This window comes from Podarcis raffonei, chromosome 5 (assembly GCF_027172205.1).
Source record: "Podarcis raffonei isolate rPodRaf1 chromosome 5, rPodRaf1.pri, whole genome shotgun sequence".
Taxonomy (NCBI): Eukaryota; Metazoa; Chordata; class Lepidosauria; order Squamata; family Lacertidae; genus Podarcis; species Podarcis raffonei.
In genome coordinates, this window is record NC_070606.1 from 58034007 (window position 1) to 58051960 (window position 17954).

Genomic DNA, 17954 nt, shown 5'->3' on the forward strand with positions numbered 1-17954 from the left:
CCACTCTGCATAGCTGCTAATTATCTCATTACAGGGTGAGTAGATAATGCAGTTGGAGCCAAGAGGAATTTGGCCTCTCAAGCAGCTCTTGTGAATAAGAAAGGTTCGCTGTAGTAGACCAAGGCTGCTTTTACACAGGAGGCTAAAGCTAGCCGGACTTCTGATTCCTGCTTTTTCATTCAGAATTCTCTCCTGCCTTCTCTGTGTATTGACCGCCCTTCACCCAAAGGCCACAGGGCAATTTACAATGTGATAAACAATGTGAATAAACACAGAGCACAATTAACTTGAACACCAGTTATGGGCAGCAACCTACAGGCCTCTCAGCTGACATATGTGATGATGGGCCTAGGCAGGTAAAGATGCTGCTGCAAAGGAACATTCAGGAGCTTAAACGGCACTCATAAAGCATCAGTACCTTCAAAAGGTTGTGGATGAAGAGTTTACTATTTAAAGCTCAAGTGTTGGTAGAAGGAACTGGGAATCTCATAATCTTGCTCTATTTAATAAGTTGCCAGCATTTGAGCTTCCCTTCCATTGTGGTAGTCAGTAACATTAACAGAATCCTATTTTCTTGAACCTATTAATGTGTTGTGATCCACTCCTTGGTGAATGAATCCCATCCCAGCTAAATCAGCAAGTGCTGTCCTGCGAAAAAGAACCTGGCTAGCCTTTCCATTGGCTTGGATTGGAAAAGAGCTGATTTATCCCAGAGAAAACAGGAGTGAGTATGCCTGATTAAGAGCTTTTCCCTGCATGTTCTCTGAAATGGATTATTTTTGAGCAGATTGTAAGGAAACTTTGATAAGCCAGTTGAGCTGAAATGTGTTGGGCTCATTTAATAATAAACCATTATATTTTCCAGCGTATTTGAGATGCATCTCTCTCTTTTGTTTACTGCTTCATTTGAAAACAAGGGCTGTGGCTCTGTCATCTCACTTTACATTCAGGTGCAGAGGATGTTTTTGTTAAAAGGACTCCTTTGTATGCTCTTTTTCTTTATTCAGTATTTTTCATGTGACCATCTGGCCAATTATTAACAATAATCAACAAAATTGCTCCCAGAAAAAAATAGCTTCGGATCATAATGTTCTGCAAGAAAATATAGCTTAGCATAAAACTACAAAACTCCTCTAAACCCCCCATCCCCCACTGCTGCAAAACCAACTTCGCTTTGCTTTCATTTGGACTTTCCTATATCATGGCCACCAGGAAATAAATCACAATGGGGTCAGCGTGGAGCCTGTTCCCCAGTAAGTGGGTATAGGTTGGCAGTCCTAGGCACTATATAGGAGGGACAAAAAGGAAAGGCAGCCCAGGTGGTTGAGTGCTCTTTGCTTGGGAGTAACAGGCCTTATCGTTCTGACCTTATTACAGACTAGGTATGCCCAAATTTTACGTTGTTACTCCACAAAACTGGAAGCAAGCACCTACATTTTGCCTTCATTTTTTTTAAAATAATTTTTATTAACTGGCCAATCACATCAAATTAAATCACATCACATAAATTCCAAATTACAAAGCCAAATTTTTAAATTTTGTTGGGGGAACCCATACTTCAAGATCCAAAGGGGGATTCAAATCATCTTCTTATTACTGCGTTAATGTCCAAATCAGTCCCAATCAGTCCAAACAGAGTTCATAGTTCTATCCAGTCTTATCTTGGTGTTTCCACATCATATCTTGTTCATATCATTTCTCTTTTTCCTTTACGATCTCTTCTGTTAGTCTCCTTAAGCCAATAAGCAAATATAATAATCCTGTGTGAATTTCCCGTTCTTCCAATCTAAGTCCAGATGGTTTCCATATATCATCTCCTTCGTAGATAACATCGCTCTTTCCATCATAAATTAGGCAGTTGTCACTTTTAAGTCCCACTGAGGAGTTAATCCACGATATGTAAACAGCTCTGTTTCTCTCTTTCTCCTCCCAGACTCAAGAGCTCCGACAGTGCCTCCCAAAATGGCGACGGCATTTTTAACTGCGTCATTCCAAAACTCTTAACTTTCCAGCTTCGTCTTGGAACATTGCTTTGGTTCGAAAATTTATCTCCACACAGCCTTAAATCCACAGCTTAAGTCCTTAAAACGACATTTCTGACTCATTAGGGGAGGGGATTCTTGTTTAATCACATAGAGAAAGAAAGGAATGTTTCCCCCCCCCTCCCCCCTCAGTCATTTGCCGTACCATATCTTGACGTATCTTCTCATATTTTATTCTTGTCTTGTTTTAACAGAGATCTCTTCTGTCAGCAGTCTTTACTCCCCCTCTTTCCTTGAAGTATGTGCAATTTATCTCGTCCAAATTGTTTCTTTTGAAGATTCTTGCAACTAGTGGCGCGGATCAGAGACAGCATCGAGGAGTGCCGGAATACCACAGGAGGGCTTTGTGCCTAGTGCCCCCATCCCCACAAATTCGGAGGTGGTATAGGGCACAGCAGGCAAGGGCCGCCCCCCCCAATCCTGGAGGGGTTAAGGAGGCTAATTACCCCCATCATAGCCTCCAAATTACCTCATGTGGGTCGGAGAGATGTTATTGTCAGCCATCTAGTGGCCCCCCTACATTTTGCCTTCGACACAAGGACGGGATGAACCAAAGTGTCTGAATGCTTTGACTGAAAAAGATTTAAAGGATCGCTGTATTGGTAGTAGGTTTAAACTATATAATAATAATAATAATAATAATAATAATAATAATAATAATAATATTTACACCCCGCCCATCTGGCTGGGCTTCCCCAGCCACTCTGGGCGGCTTCCAACAAAATATTAAAATACAGTAATGCATCAAACATTAAAAGCTTCCCTGAACAGGGCTTCACATTCTTCCTTCACATTCCTACCCTGGGATTTGCTTTCTGGATCAAGCTCCTAGATCAGGGGTCAGCAACCTTTTTCAGCTGTGGGCCGGTCCACCGTCCCTCAGACCATGTGATGGGCCAGACTATATTTTTTGGGGGGAAATGAACGAATTTCTATTCCCCACAAATAACCCAGAGATGCATTTTAATTAAGGGCACATTCTACTCATGTAAAAACACACTGATTCCCGGACTGTCCGCAGGCCGGATTTAGAAGGCTGTTGGGCCGCATCCGGCCTACGGACCTTAGGTTGCCTACCCCTGTCCTAGATAAAAGTTCATGAGCGGGATATGATGTCTCCAGAAGAGCTCTCCTTGGCTTCCTTCCCTTCACACCTGTGTTAGATATGGCAGTACAAGTGCCTGCAGTGAAATGAACACATGCAGCTCCTGCGCACCGGGGGGGAAATGTCTCAGTATTTTTGCAAAAGCATATATTTAATAAGCAAGCCACACTAAGCAATGGTGCCAATTCCCACGATAATACTTTTTGAATTATTCTTAAAAAGGATTAAGTTAACGGAGGGCAGATTACCTTTTCTAACATGGAGATGTTATTGACTGGAAAACCTTTGAACCAAATTCCCCTTCTCCTTTTCCCAGATACTGCCCAGAGAACTATTTTAACAATCGTTATCTTGGTGGGGTGGAGACATCTGTAGAACAGTTGATCCTCAGCCAGGTATTAAACAGAGAGACACACAAACACCAAGCAGGAAGCAACCTCAACAGGGAGAAGGCCAGTTTACATTCATTTTCATGGAAGCCACCTGCCTTAAACAATCCGAAGCCAAAATCCGCCCCATCCAGATTTCTATGTTAATGATGCCTCCCTAAAACAGTTGCCATCAAAATTAGTGCTGGCTGAGTAAGTCTGAATTCTCCAGCTCTACAATTTTGTGATTCTTGTACCTTGTAAAGAAACCTTTGGCTCTCCTATATCTATGAGAATTCTTGCACACCTGGAAACAATCCTTTTGGGGGAAATCCAGCTTTGTCTGCTGAGCAGAAGTTATGCTGAGAAGCCTTCTATTGTCTCCAAACTGTACCCAGCAGCTGTTGCCTAGTGATAAATGTTCATGGCCCTTTGACTACCAGTGCGGAGTGGACCAGAGTGCAGACGCAGGGTAGAATCATAGAATCATAGAATCATAGAGTTGGAAGAGACCACAAGGGCCATCGAGTCCAACCCCCTGCCAAGCAGGAAACACCATCAGAGCACTCCTGACATATGGTTGTCAAGCCTCTGCTTAAAGACCTCCAAAGAAGGAGACTCCACCACACTCCTTGGCAGCAAATTCCACTGTCGAACAGCTCTTACTGTCAGGAAGTTCTTCCTAATGTTTAGGTGGAATCTTCTTTCTTGTAGTTTGGATCCATTGCTCCGTGTCCGCTTCTCTGGAGCAGCAGAAAACAACCTTTCTCCCTCCTCTATGTGACATCCTTTTATATATTTGAACATGGCTATCATATCACCCCTTAACCTCCTCTTCTCCAGGCTAAACATGCCCAGCTCCCTTAGCCGTTCCTCATAAGGCATCGTTTCCAGGCCTTTGACCATTTTGGTTGCCCTCCTCTGGACACGTTCCAGTTTGTCAATGTCCTTCTTGAACTGTGGTGCCCAGAACTGGACACAGTACTCCAGGTGAGGTCTGACCAGAGCAGAATGGTAAGTTTGGTTCAGTTAAAATTTCAATATGAAATCACCAAATTTGCGCTTCCCCAAACAAGATGTGATGCAGCCAGCCTTCAAAATGCACACTGTTCTGAGTTTTGCAGTGCTGTTCTTCAACCAGAAAATGTATACAGAAATGTGTGTACTAGAGGAAGCAAGCATAAACATGCATTTATTTGCAGAAATAATAGCAAATGCATTATATGAGGGGAAACTGATTGCAAAAAATGGATTGTTTTGAGTTTGTGGGGAAGGGGGGGTCCCCTCCCATTCTTGGGATCCTGTATCTGAGGGTAAAATGCATAAGAGGAAGCTGGTGAAACATGTTCCTTTTCAAAGACAATGGCTTTGGCAAGCTAGTTAAGTACCATGATTTAGTATACCCAAAGAAGTTGCTCTGTGCCATTGAACAACTGGGTAGACTGTTTCCCCACCCCAGTCTTTGAGGTGAACAATAGTGACAGTTGTTGAGTGTATGAACTGAAAGCTGGATGCTGGAAGCTGCAGACAGATACATGTGTTGTTCTAGGCAACTGAAAACCTGAAGGGGAGATAAGGTCTCTGGGAGTGTAAATGCTGTGAGCCCCCACATCCTATGCTCAGGTTGTATACAGTGGTACCTCAGGTTACATACGCTTCAGGTTACATGCGCTTCAGGTTACAGACTCCGCTAACCCAGAAATAGTGCTTCAGGTTAAGAACTTTGCTTCAGGATGAGAACAGAAATCGTGCTCCGGCGGCGCGGAGTGGTGCTTCAGGTTAAGAACAGTTTCAAGTTAAGTATGGACCTCCGGAACGAATTAAGTCCTTAACCTGAGGTACCACTGTATATGCATAAATAAAACCATATATCTGAAAGGCACCACAGTCTCTGCTGACTTTCATTCTGAAGAAGCAGGACATCAGTTGCAAACTGATATAGAAATGTGGCAAACAATTTAATATAGAAAATTAAACTAAAATTGGCAGATGCCTCCATCCCTAGACCAGAGCCAGTGTTTCCACTGTGTGGTTGTTAAGTCCTTTAACACAGCCTTGAAAGTAGAGATCTGCTTAATCCCTTTTATGGTTGTTTCTCTATGTAGATGGTTCCTTCATGCAACCTGTTACGGGCAAATAAGATTTGGTTTCAACTGAAGTTACAATTAAAGTTTCTCCCCCCCCCCCAGTCCTTTCCATGTGTCTAATATAACTTTCCCAATATCTCTTTTTCACTTTTAAGACGCTGCGGAAGGCTGCTGACTGCATTGAAACAAATGCAATGGGTTAGGGGCTTAATCCTTCCTCCTGCTCTGTTTTCACTGATCAAAATTGCCCCTATGACACATCTAGCTTGGACCCAGAGAACACGAAGCATTTGTAGAGTTTGAAGGTGGACTGATAATGCAGAAGAGTGGAGAGGATTTTTCGGTATATATTATTGCATAAATCTCTGCCCTAGTTTGGGCAGGGGGTGCGACTCACCCTTGCTGTGTTGGATTGTTACCAGCTGGGAGAAAATCAAATGCTTTCAGTCTCCAGCTCTCACACAAGCAGGTGAGAACATCTGGAGGAGTGATCCTAACAGTGTATATATTTTACATAATAAAATAAATCTCAGTCTGGACATGTCTAGCTCTTCTTCTGCAACAACATTTGCAACCCAAAAAGAGCAATCCATCTCTTTATTAGAAAAAGAAAGGAAGGAGTTAGGGCGATCTGAGTCAACAAGAGAGAGAAGAGCAGGTGTTAATCGCAACAGGTTATGCTTGAGGTGTCTTTTTCTTTCTGCTAAAATAACTAACACTTGTATATAGTTCTGAGTATGTTTTTTCATTTGTGATCTTGAAATGCAGAGAATAGCTACTTTTCAACCTGTAAGATGGGGAGGCTTTGCCCCCTGAAAGCCACCTTTGCGGGTGGGTCAGGGAATGGTCAAGGCTTTCCTACATGTGGTAGGCAGGACCAAGTTCTGTAGAGGGCAGATAAACCTTCACGCATTACTCACCACATTCACACGGTTTGACACCCTTAACAGTAACCCTACACACAAAACCCTTGCTTTGTTCCCCCAGCCCTCTGCCAATTCCGGGCAGGTCAGCTGAGAGGATAGTTCCACCCCTATAGGACTAGTTTCAGCATTCTCAAGAGCACAGATTTTTAACCTCAGCAAGGCTGTAACCCCTTCTACATTCTCAGCCTCCATCAGTTACTACCCAAAGGCCTTCTCAAACTTTCACATGCTTTAGATCTCTGCTGGGGTTCTCTCACCAAAGAGTACTTGCCCCAAACTTGGATCGTGGCATCCTGGAATTCTCCTTTTTATATACCTGTTTTTTCCTTGAACCAACCTTTTCTACTACGGTACTGCCTAAGACACAGGGCTTGCTCCAGGTTTGAATGTACTCTTAGGGCACTCAGGCACTTGGTCTGGGAACTGGGTGTCATTTGAATTTCCCAGAATGCTTCAGAATAACACCACATTGGCTGCAGCAGAGGGAGGAAGAGAAGAGATGCTGGACCATCACCTGCTCAGCTGAGAAGCCAGGCTCCTTCCTCCATCAATTGTCACTAGGCAGCAGTCATTCCTTCAGGATACAGCAGCTGGGAAGAGAAGGGATGCAAGGTCCTCCCACTTGCACAGTGGAGAAACCAGCAGCATTTGGCACCTTCATTCGTTCAACTGTTTCCATCCCAGCTGGTCATTAGAAGAGCTTGCAACTAAGAGCTGGCATGGTGACAACAGGCCTACTTGGAAATGTCCAATTTAACTCAGCAGGATTTAGTTCTGAGTAAAAATGAATGGAATCATGCGGCATGTCTTATTTTCCAATGATTTAAATTGAGAATAAGGTATGCTACTAAAAGGGAAGCATACTGTGGTTTGTGTTCTTTTATATAAAAACAATATTAGGAATAGTAGAAACAGGAAATAGATGTACAGTAAATAAAGCACCATCTTTTGATAGCTGCATTTGGAACTGCTCCTTGCTCTGTGCACCAAGATCTGTAATTAGGGCCTACATTATTACTGAATTGGGAAGCAATGGTGCTGTCAGGGCTAATCTTTGAGCCAGGAGTCCAGGCACCTATGCAGCAGAACAACACAGAGTATGTAATCTGCAGCCAGAATCACTGCCTTTCTAGCACGGAGAAATCCCCTAATGCTGGCAACAAATATGGCACTTTTCAAATATGGAAAATTCTTACTTTTGCACATACACCAAACCATCAAGTCTTACCTAAGGGCATTTATAGGAACACAGGAAGCTGTTGTAAACAGGTACACACCCAGCCTTACTTTGAGATGCTGGTGATTGAAACTTGGACCTTCTGCATACAAAGCAGATGTCCTACCATTGAGATATGGCCCTTCCTTATGATGATTTGTTCTCCTGTTGTGGTCATATGCAATCCGTTTTCAATAATTTGTGCCTGCAAAGGTTTTGAGGCAACCATGCTGCTTCATTTCCAATCAGTGTATATCCTGTAGCTTCCTGTTGAAATCCTGTAACTTTTCACGCCACATATGTTCTCTTTTCTTTTCTTTTCTTTATGCCCTGCCTTTGTTATGCTATAGCCACTCTAGACAGCAGTAATGTGGCAGATGGAGGAAGCATCGCAGAGCAGCTAATAAAGCAGAATAAACTCACAACTAATGCACTATTATCATGTCAAGAGCATGTTGCAGAATACACCTGTCTGGATGGTCCTGAAAGGTTCAGCTATACATTCAAATGCTCTAGTCTCCGAATCCTTTGACATTTCATCAAATACTGTATTTGGCATGTAAGTAAGGATCACTAGCAGATTTCACTGAGGTGCTAGGTGGCGTAGGCTCCTGTTTTATTTGCTGTTGGACATAAGGCTTGTTAAAGCATTGGAAATGCTGAGCTGCTGAGTCTCTCATTACAGCACTTCTTCTGTAGCCATTGCCTTGCCACCATGGAGCAAGGGTAAAAACTGCTGTGTGCAAAACTGCGATACCTGCTTACTTCCTGCACCAAGAATCCATTCCACCACTGAAATTATACTGCTGATCTGATTGCAAAACTTATTCCTTGAACACTTGCTTACCCAGCATAGGGCCGTTTTTGTTTCAAACACGGCGCCAAGGCAGCTGATGTTTCAAACGTACGTATTTTCTTTTGCCTCAAGCATATCATGTGGTCACCGGGTCACTTCAAAATCTCTCTAGCTAGGCTAAGGTTGCAGGGGGAGTTTGCTGCCGCAGTAATTGCTAAGAGGGAGCCTTCCTCCTCATTAAATTAATAAGCTTGGTAGGGAAGCAGGCGAAAGCTCCCCCAACGCTGCAGGATGTGGAACGCTTTGGCGACTGAAGCAAAATGCACACCTTACTGAGGAGTGGAAGTGCAGAGGTGTGGGCTACATCAGAGGGAAACACATTCCCTGCCTCCCCCAGGGCTTTTGCAGTGTGGAAGGTCTTGGACAGCAAAACAGGCTGTTCCCAATTACCATCCAGACCTCTAATGAGGCCAGGAGCATCTGAGCCAAATACAAGCCTGCTGCAGTGCAGGAGGAAATGGACCAAAATACCCACGTGGCTGGTGTGAGCAAAGCTGTGTCAGGCAGTTTTGCACATTGGAGTTTGACCCAGAGACGGAGCCAGAATGCTGAATCCAGGGGGAACAGCAAGAGAAGCTTCCAAGGCAATTGACTCAGAGATCCTATTGTCCAAAGGTTTGTCGATTCAGAAGTGCTCTCCTGTATTCAAGACTCCTCTTGGCCTTGTTTTCACTGTGATTTATAAGCCCACATTTATCTACTAATCACTGAAATGCAGCCACCTCTGAGATGGCGAAAGAGCTCCCTTTGCTTTGAGCAGCTTACGGAAATGGCATTAGTATTGCATTTCGGTTCTTTGCTGACTGAGTACAATCTCTTTTTGTGTCAAGCTCCAATCACATGTCATGGACAGGCAGGCCTAGGAGAGAGCAGCAGAAATGCACCTTAAACATTAAGGGAATTCATTCAGCCTGAAAAGACGGCACCACATGGATTTCCTATTTCATGATGACATTTACTATGGCTGTGTCCACTCCAGGGCACTAATGGATATGTGGATCGCTGTTTCCATGTGTGTGTTTGAGTAGCTTTGCCTATGAGCCCTTTCAAATCTATGCCTCTCAAATCTGTCTTGGTGAACACATAGGCAATTTGGGGAGATGGTACACAGTGTGGGAAGCATCAAGTAAACACCCCTCAAATTTGTAACCATATACTAATGCCTCTTAGTGGGTAAGCACAACCCAAATGTTGGTGGCGCTCAGTAGCATCACTTGTATTTTGATCGTACTCGAAGCAGCTTGAGATTGGTTTGCCCTCTTGCGTGGGGTAAACTTGCAATCCAGCCAAATGAAAAAAAGACTGATTATTTGAGTTGGAGGTACTTATCCTTGTGTTGTGCCATGGGCCCTCTTTGGCTGGAGGTGGATCTTACTCACAGTCCTCCATTGTCTGCTGAGACAGACGGATGCCAGCCAGCTCATCCTTGCCTCAGGTCTGGGAGCAGCCTAACAAGCAGAAGTCCTTTTGGCTGAGATCAAGTATAAGAAGGTAAGAAATGGAGCCATATGTTTACTTTGCACAACTTTAGGTCTCGGAGGCAGTGACACCAGAGTCTGTGGGAATATAAGGGGTTCTGCTTTGTTCTGGATATGCCAGTTGTAGTGCCCATCTCACCACAAATGCCCTGTGAGGGAGACCAGTCATGCCAACATTGTTCATTAGTCTGCCACGCCACCTTCCTTCTTCCACTGATTTTTGCCAGGAAAGGAGGCCAGAGCTATGAGCCAGTTCTCTACCTGGGTGAGGTGGCCTGCTATTAACACACTCCTGCCTCCACAGGACCAGAGAAAATTGTGTTCCTCGTGCTTCTCCTTAGGCACAAGTCCATATGGAGCCAGTGAGCTGAGGCACACATTTTCTTGTTACCAATACAGTCTCAGCCTCAAAACCAAATTAAAGATAGATTTTATTAAGAATAAGACTAGGAGAGGAGAGAAGAGCGGGACAATACTTTAAAATAAATGAGACATTAAAGAACTGGCTAACCTATAAAGACTATTGGTTGTAGTCCCAACTGCACAGATTGGATCCTCTGCTGGAGATTTAGCAAACAGCATCCTTGGATAAACAAAGGAATATGGGCATAATATTTCATCTTTATGGGTCTGCACCCAGGTGGCCCTGGCTGACAGGCTGCTTGGCCCAGCCAATGGGCTGAGTTGCTTATAACAAATAAAGCACTCTTCACGCCATTTGGGAGCCAGAACAATGGGTGGCCGAGGTGTTAAATAACAAGGAGACTGACTGATCTGCTCCTGATAGATTATATCAAAGGATTGCTCAGATTGTACACACAGAAGTGGTGAGAGTTATGTGACTTGGGCTGTGTACACATTACCAGCAAGGTCATTCTTTTTCTCAATGTGGACTGGAGCTCGCCTTTCGAAAAACACATCAAAACAGGGTTTCCTAAGAAATGACAGAATATATATAGCGAAGATATGGATTGTGGCTAATGCCATGTGTACACTGCTTCCCAAACCAGCTGTGGGAGCCAGTGGAGTAGCGTGGGGGGTGCAGGGGGGGCCGGCCGCACTGGGCGCAACATCTGGGGGTTAGGGTTAGGGGGCGCAAATCCACGGGTTAGGGGGTGCAAATTACTTGCCTTGCCCCGGGTGCTGACAGCCCATGCTACGCCACTGGTGGGAGCACACTGGATGTGGAATAAGTGGGAGTGGGTTCACAGCCCTGGTTGCTTAGAAGCGGGGGTGGGGGACTAGAGAGAATGAAACTTACCATGAACAAGTTGCACTTCTTTTTGTTTGAGCGTTGGCTTTGTTAAGGAAAATGGTGGCTTTTTCTAATCTCTGGCACTGCATGGCACAGCTGGTGCTTTTATGGCTACCATCTTTTTTTAATCTGTTCACTCTGATCCTGGCTAAATGCTGTGTGGCTCTGTGTTTGATGGTTCTTCTGTTTTTGTTTTTTTGTTTCCTTAGGTGAAGTGGGTGGAAGGAAGAGGATATTTTGGCTCTGAAATGCTTAACTTTACCTCTTGAGAAATAAAGGGAGGGAGATACAGTTAATCAAACCGGAGGTTCAGCTGTGGAAAAGAATTCTCCCACCTCTGAAAAGTTAATTTATTGGAGACAGTATATTGTGTAAGGTAGGCTTTTGCTGACGCATGCTAAGAAAACAGGAGGAGGCTAAGAAAATGAAATGAGGTTCCTGGCTCTATCTATTGGTCACTATGTTTGGCTTGAGAAAGGAATTTCCCTTCTGTCCGTTAGAGTGGTGTATCTTTTGAGGCTGATGCTGTGTGTGTGTGTTGTGTTCTCTCTCTCTCTCTCTCTCTCTCTCTCTCTCTCTCTCTCTCTCCACACACACTCCTCTGTGACATGTGACACAATTTGCTTGTTCTGTCTGGATCTGCTTTACTAAATGTGTCCAACACAAGACATGGGCAGAAATTTGCATAAAATTAGCATGTACTTATTTATATGTATAGATGCCTCTGGGCAAATTAAGATGGTGGGTGGATGGGTTCTCACCAGCACTGCAGTTTGGGAAAAGGAGCAGGAGATCAGGCCCTGGTGCAAAAGACCAGGGGCTCAGGCCCCCTAGGTTACCCGCTAACCATCTCCATCCCTGGTATCCTATTTGTTTTCTTTAGAGATGCCAGAAAGCGAAGTTGGAGATTTCTGTATGCAAAGCATGTGCTCTGTCACTGAGCTATGGCCCTTCTATTACTGAGATAATGAATAATGATTTGAAAAGATAATGAAAAGCAAGAACCACAGAATGACAAGATGCTGATTTGGCAATTGGCAGACTAGGCAAGACTGTCAGGGCCCATCAGGATTCAGACCTCAGCCCCAATGAAACCTTCTCTACTGAGGAAGGGAGAGCAGGACCCTATGGGAAAACTGCATACTCAGTACCTCCTGACTCACGAGCAGAGGCTGCATTCCCAGAAACAGGCTCCAGTACTGGGATCCCACTGTCCCTTGTTGCGACATCCATCCCATCTCTGAACACTCCCACCCACCATCTGGGACTACAGGAATGTCGGCAGTGCTCAGGCCTGTCGATACAGAGCTTGAGGTCTCCCATCTCTCAGGCCAACATGGCAGAAGAGGCAAGCCCTATGAATGCTCTGCATCTCAGCTTTGAGCAGCTCTAGGCAAAGGAGGAACTGTTAGGTCTTTTATAGACATTTAAAAAACAGTTCCTAGCTACTAAGTGCTGATATAATAGCTTCTTGGTCTCTGAGTTTAGCTCCTTGGTCTCTGAGTTCCAGAGCATGCATACCCTCCAACATTTGTCTGATGGAAATAGGGATGTACTATTCCATTATTATTATTATTATTATTATTATTATTATTATTATTATTAGCCTGCCCATCTGACTGGAAAGTGGCACATTCCGGGATCAAATCAGAAATTAGGACAGTTTCTGTAAATCTGGAACTGTCCCTGGAAAACAGGAACACTTGGAGGGTCTGCCAGCTCCTCGCTTGTCTCAAAATGGGACAAGGGCTGATTCTCATGCATCCCTTTTAGCACGACAGAATAGAGGCAAACATACCTGACAAAACAGTTGTTTGATCATAGTTTGCTGCACAGTTCTGTCACACCTCTGCTGGCTCCTGTGTGGATCAGACTCTCATTAACAACATTAGACAAATATCAGGCAGGAAAGGCAGATTAAGAAGTAGGCGAATACACGTTTCAACAATTTACATTCCAGAAACAAACCACAGCAGAAGGTAGAACCCTGGCAGGCTTTCTAGCATGCTGCGGGAGCCGGCATTAACAAAAACGTGATACAATTTAGGATGGTGAAGGAAATGGAAGGAAATGATGTGCCATGCGAGCTGGGCCTTTTCAAGTGCCCAAGGCAATCTCTCAAAAGAAGATTAAGTTCACACAGGATTTCAGGGATTTCTGGAGACTATATTGGAACATTATAGCTTTCATACAGAGGCTGCCGAAAAATCTTCCCTGTAGCAGCACTGTCCACACCGCAGTGTATTTTAAAACTTATTACATTTTGCATCTGTTTTAGTATGATGTTTATTTGTAGTCATTTGTCAAATGTCTATTTCATCCTTCCTCCCAAAGGAGCCCAGGGCAGCAAGCACAACAATAAAACAATACAAATAAAAACATGTTAAAAATAATATTGATATAAAACATCTACAAACATATTAAAATGATCTAAGAACAATCACATACTCTCACAGTTAATCTTTTAAAGGTTGCCGGAAATGGCATATTTCAGCCATCAGATGCCTGGGTAAAACAGAAATGGCTTTACTTCAAGGACCGCCTCTCCCCTATAAACCAACCTGGACTCTGTGATCATCATCTGAGGCCCTTCTTCGTGTGTCTCCTTCACAAGAGGTTTGGAGGGTGGCAACACGAGAATGGGCCTTTTCTGTAGTGGCTCCCCATGATAGATAGAAAAGAAGTAAAATAAATTGCTCCTAAATGAAGAGCCACCACTGGGAAGACCCTGTGCAGTATGTGCCATGTATCCACATCAGTGCCATCTGTCACCAGGGATGTGTGTCACGCTCCTTAAAGATGCTGTACTTGGCTGGGCTTATGCAGATGGGGTAAAAGGCTTTCAAAATATTACACCTGCCATGTAGAATACAGTTGTGAGAAAATACTTTTCAGTGGCTCCATGTGTGGTTCATTGTGTGTTAAGTCCTCCACATGGTTACTAGGTAAAGGTAAAGGGACCCCTGACCATTAGGTCTAGTTGTGGCCAACTCTGGGGTTGCGGCGCTCATCTGGCTTTATTGGCCGAGGGAGCTGGCATACAGCTTCCGGATCATGTGGCCAGCATGACAAAGCCACTTCTGGTGAACCAGAGCAGCGCACGGAAACGCTGTTTACCTTCCCACCAGAGGAGTACCTATTTATCTACTTGCACTTTGACATGCTTTTGAACTGCTAGGTTGACAGGAGCAGGGACCGAGCAACGGGAGCTCACCCCATCGCAGGGATTTGAACCGCGGACCTTCTGATCGGCAAGTCCTAGGCTCTGTGGTTTAACCCACAGCGCCAACCGCGTCCCAGGATGCATTTTTTGCGTAGTGCTCTCTTGAATTGGGAGTGTTGGGGTTTCTTTACCCTTTTCAGGGGGATACATTCCAAACAGTTAAGTTCACAATATTTCATTTTGAAACACCAAATTCCATTCCTTGGCAGCATACAAAAGAGCACGCAGAATAGAGACAGGCCAGACCCTTCGAGCCATTCCAGAACAAAGTTCTCTCCTCCACTTGTTCTACAGTACAGCTGAAAAACGGGTGGGTGGGTGGGTGACTGTACTACAGTTGTGCGAGTCGAGAGGTGACTTAGAGAAATAATGAGTGAGCCTAGCTAAGTGTTTCCTACAAAAGGAGTCTGCTGAACTTAACTGCTGCCAATGCAGAGAGAGGAGGGAGAGAGCTCCTCCTCTGATTCTAAATAAGAGCATATCGTAAGTCTGACATCACAGGGCAAACGTGGGTCATCCCTCTGGGGCAGGTACTGTTGACAAGCCGAGGGATTTGGGACCAAGCTGTTGTTTCATTGTTCCAAACTCGGGAGGCAGCCAGGATGAAAGGCTTTCTGGGTATTGTCTTCAAGCAGTGCAGCGGGTCTGAACAAATAAAGTTCTGATCCTTTCCCATGCATCTACCTTTGCATCACACCTGGAAAGCAATTACTGAGCAATGGGAGGAGGAAGAGAGGTGGAAAAAAACTAAGATACGAGTTTAGAGGGCTCATTTGGAGCACTTTGGACAAGCTGGATCCCTCCTGATGTAATCTGCTGGACCTGAGGAAGATAGGGACCAGACAGTGGTGTAGCTGGATTTGTGTAAAGCTTTCTGTATTCATGGATGAGACTGTATCAAACATCTGAGACAGTCTTTGGGGGAAGGGTCGTGGCTCAGCATGTGCTTTGCATTCAAAAGATCTCAGGTTCAGTCTGTAGCATCTCCAGATAGGTCTGGGAGACAGGAGTGTAGACTTCAATTCCTTCATCCACATCACTTATAAAGATGTTGAACAACATGGGTCTTTTAGGATGGTCACTTTAAGATCATCAAATGTGCACACATGGACCTAGGATAAACTGTTACTGTCTTTTTTACAGCTCTGCATACCGTCTTTTAGGCCCAACTGAGGCCTTGCCATCTGTTGCTCCAAAGAAAGTGTGTGACCTTCCTGCTAGGATCTTAATACAGTGGTACCTTGGAACTCGAATGGCTCCATTCTCGAAGGTTTCGGCTCCTGAACACCGAAAACCTGGAAGTAGGCACTGTGGTTTTTGAACGTTCCTCGGAACACGAACGTCCGACGCGACTTCCACTGTGCAAAAACCTAGCTGTTGGCCAATTGAAAGCTGCGTCTTGGAACTCGAACGTTTCAGAAGTCGAACAGTCTTCTGGAATGGATTATATTTAAGTTCCAAGGTACAGCTGTATTTGCTTCCCCTCTTTGACCATGGGGGCTCACAGGCTCATAGGCACATGCACACCTCCCCCCTTTTGTGCCATTCCTTTTGCCATCTCCCATTTCCTTTCAGTCTTGGAAATAGCTGTGTTCAGAGCTGTGGATGCACCAGTCTTAATGCTGCCCATAGTTAAGAGATTAACAAGAGCCGATCAAATTCTGCTTACCTTTTCTAGCAAGAATCATAATATGCTGTGTTGTTCTTGTGATAGGGCTGCCTGATTACTGTGGATGGAACCATCAGTTTGAGTTTTTCCTCTTTCGGTGGCGCCTGATCACAGCTGAAATCTGACAAAAGAATGTTAATGGTCCAGGGTGGCTGAAAGTCTTTTTACAGGAGCTAATTGTTAGAAGATGGTTTACTTTACTGAGACAGAGAGATCTCTGGAATGTTTGAAATACAAGAGTTGTCAGAGTTTGGAGAAGATGTGTGTTTGATGTATGTTTGTAAAGGAATCCAAGAAGCAAATTGGGGGCAAAGCAGTGACAGGAGCAGGGAGCAGAGAGCTGTGGGATGAAAGCTGCCTTGTGGGTGCAGAATCTCTCTGGTGATCTGATATTGGTTACCAGATCCGCTGCCTTGTAGAAATGCACGTGTTTCTCATGCTCACTGAGTGTATATGAAATGTCACAAGTTTCCAGTGCTTTCTGTCCCCAAAGAAGAAGCGTCTTAACTTGGTGGTGGTGGGGAAGTAACAATATGGTATGTTACTCTTACCTGTGCTCACACACATTCATCTAAATGTATTCTATAAAACCAGTGTGCATGTATGTATGGCATGCTTACCAGTTATAGACACACACAAAAGGCTCACTCCACTAGCCAACTGCACCAATCTTCCTCTTTGGCAAGCCCACCTTTACACCTCATCCACCTGCTCACCTTTCCCTTCACAAATCAAGGAGGGGAGGTTCTTCAGTGTTCTGAAGTGGCTCCCTCCCTCCATTAAACCTCACTGCAGCTGCACGTATTGGAGCAGGGAGGCACTTCAGAGAGGTTTGCCAAACCACTCTCTGAAACGCCTCCCCTCCTCGGTTAATTAACTTGCCTGGGCTGCCATCCTGTTGACACAGTGGAGTTGGCATGGTCACTTACTGTGAACATGGCAGCCTTACATTTATATGTGTATAGGAAGACATACTCAGAGACACTCTATTTGTACACTGAACACTTTTAAACAGCAACATAATCCCCTTCTCCCAAAGAAGAGTTTACATTCAAAATGTTGCCCTGGAGTGTAAAAAGAGGAGCTGGCTAACTGTTTTAAATGGTTTAATACAATTGAAGCTGCAATCTTATGTGCACTTACTTGAGAGCAAGTCACAATGAACTCACTGATCTTACTTCTGACGTGTATGGGAATGTTTAGGAGTGTCTGAACAAGTTACTTTGTTTTCTATTAATTTTATTTGTCATGTGGCACAATCTGTCTGGATTCCTTCATGTGAAATAGTGGCCCAGTTTGCGTGACTCATTGAACCATAGTTGAAAACAAGCACTGATTTAATGTGAATGTGCAGCATGTGGGTGCAATTTCTACTCCTGCAGGGAAGTAAAGCCAGAGTCTGACTTGTCACTATATCTAAACTCAGAGACCTGGTTTGTTTCCCACAGCCCACAATCTACTCAAGCTATAACTAGTGGCTCTTTCATATAGCTATAACTATAACTAGTGGCTCTTTCATATTTTTACAAGACCAAACCTTGGTTACTGCACATGGTTTGTTTTGGAGAAAAACTAACCATGAGCTTGGGTTCAGATGTCACAACAAGCCAGGATGGGGTCACTTCCAGAATGTCAGCATGCTGTGGGAAGGATTCAAGTACATATCACAACTTTAGGTTTGTGTAATTAAAGTGGATTAAAGTGCTTTGTCACCCAAGCCCAACAAATC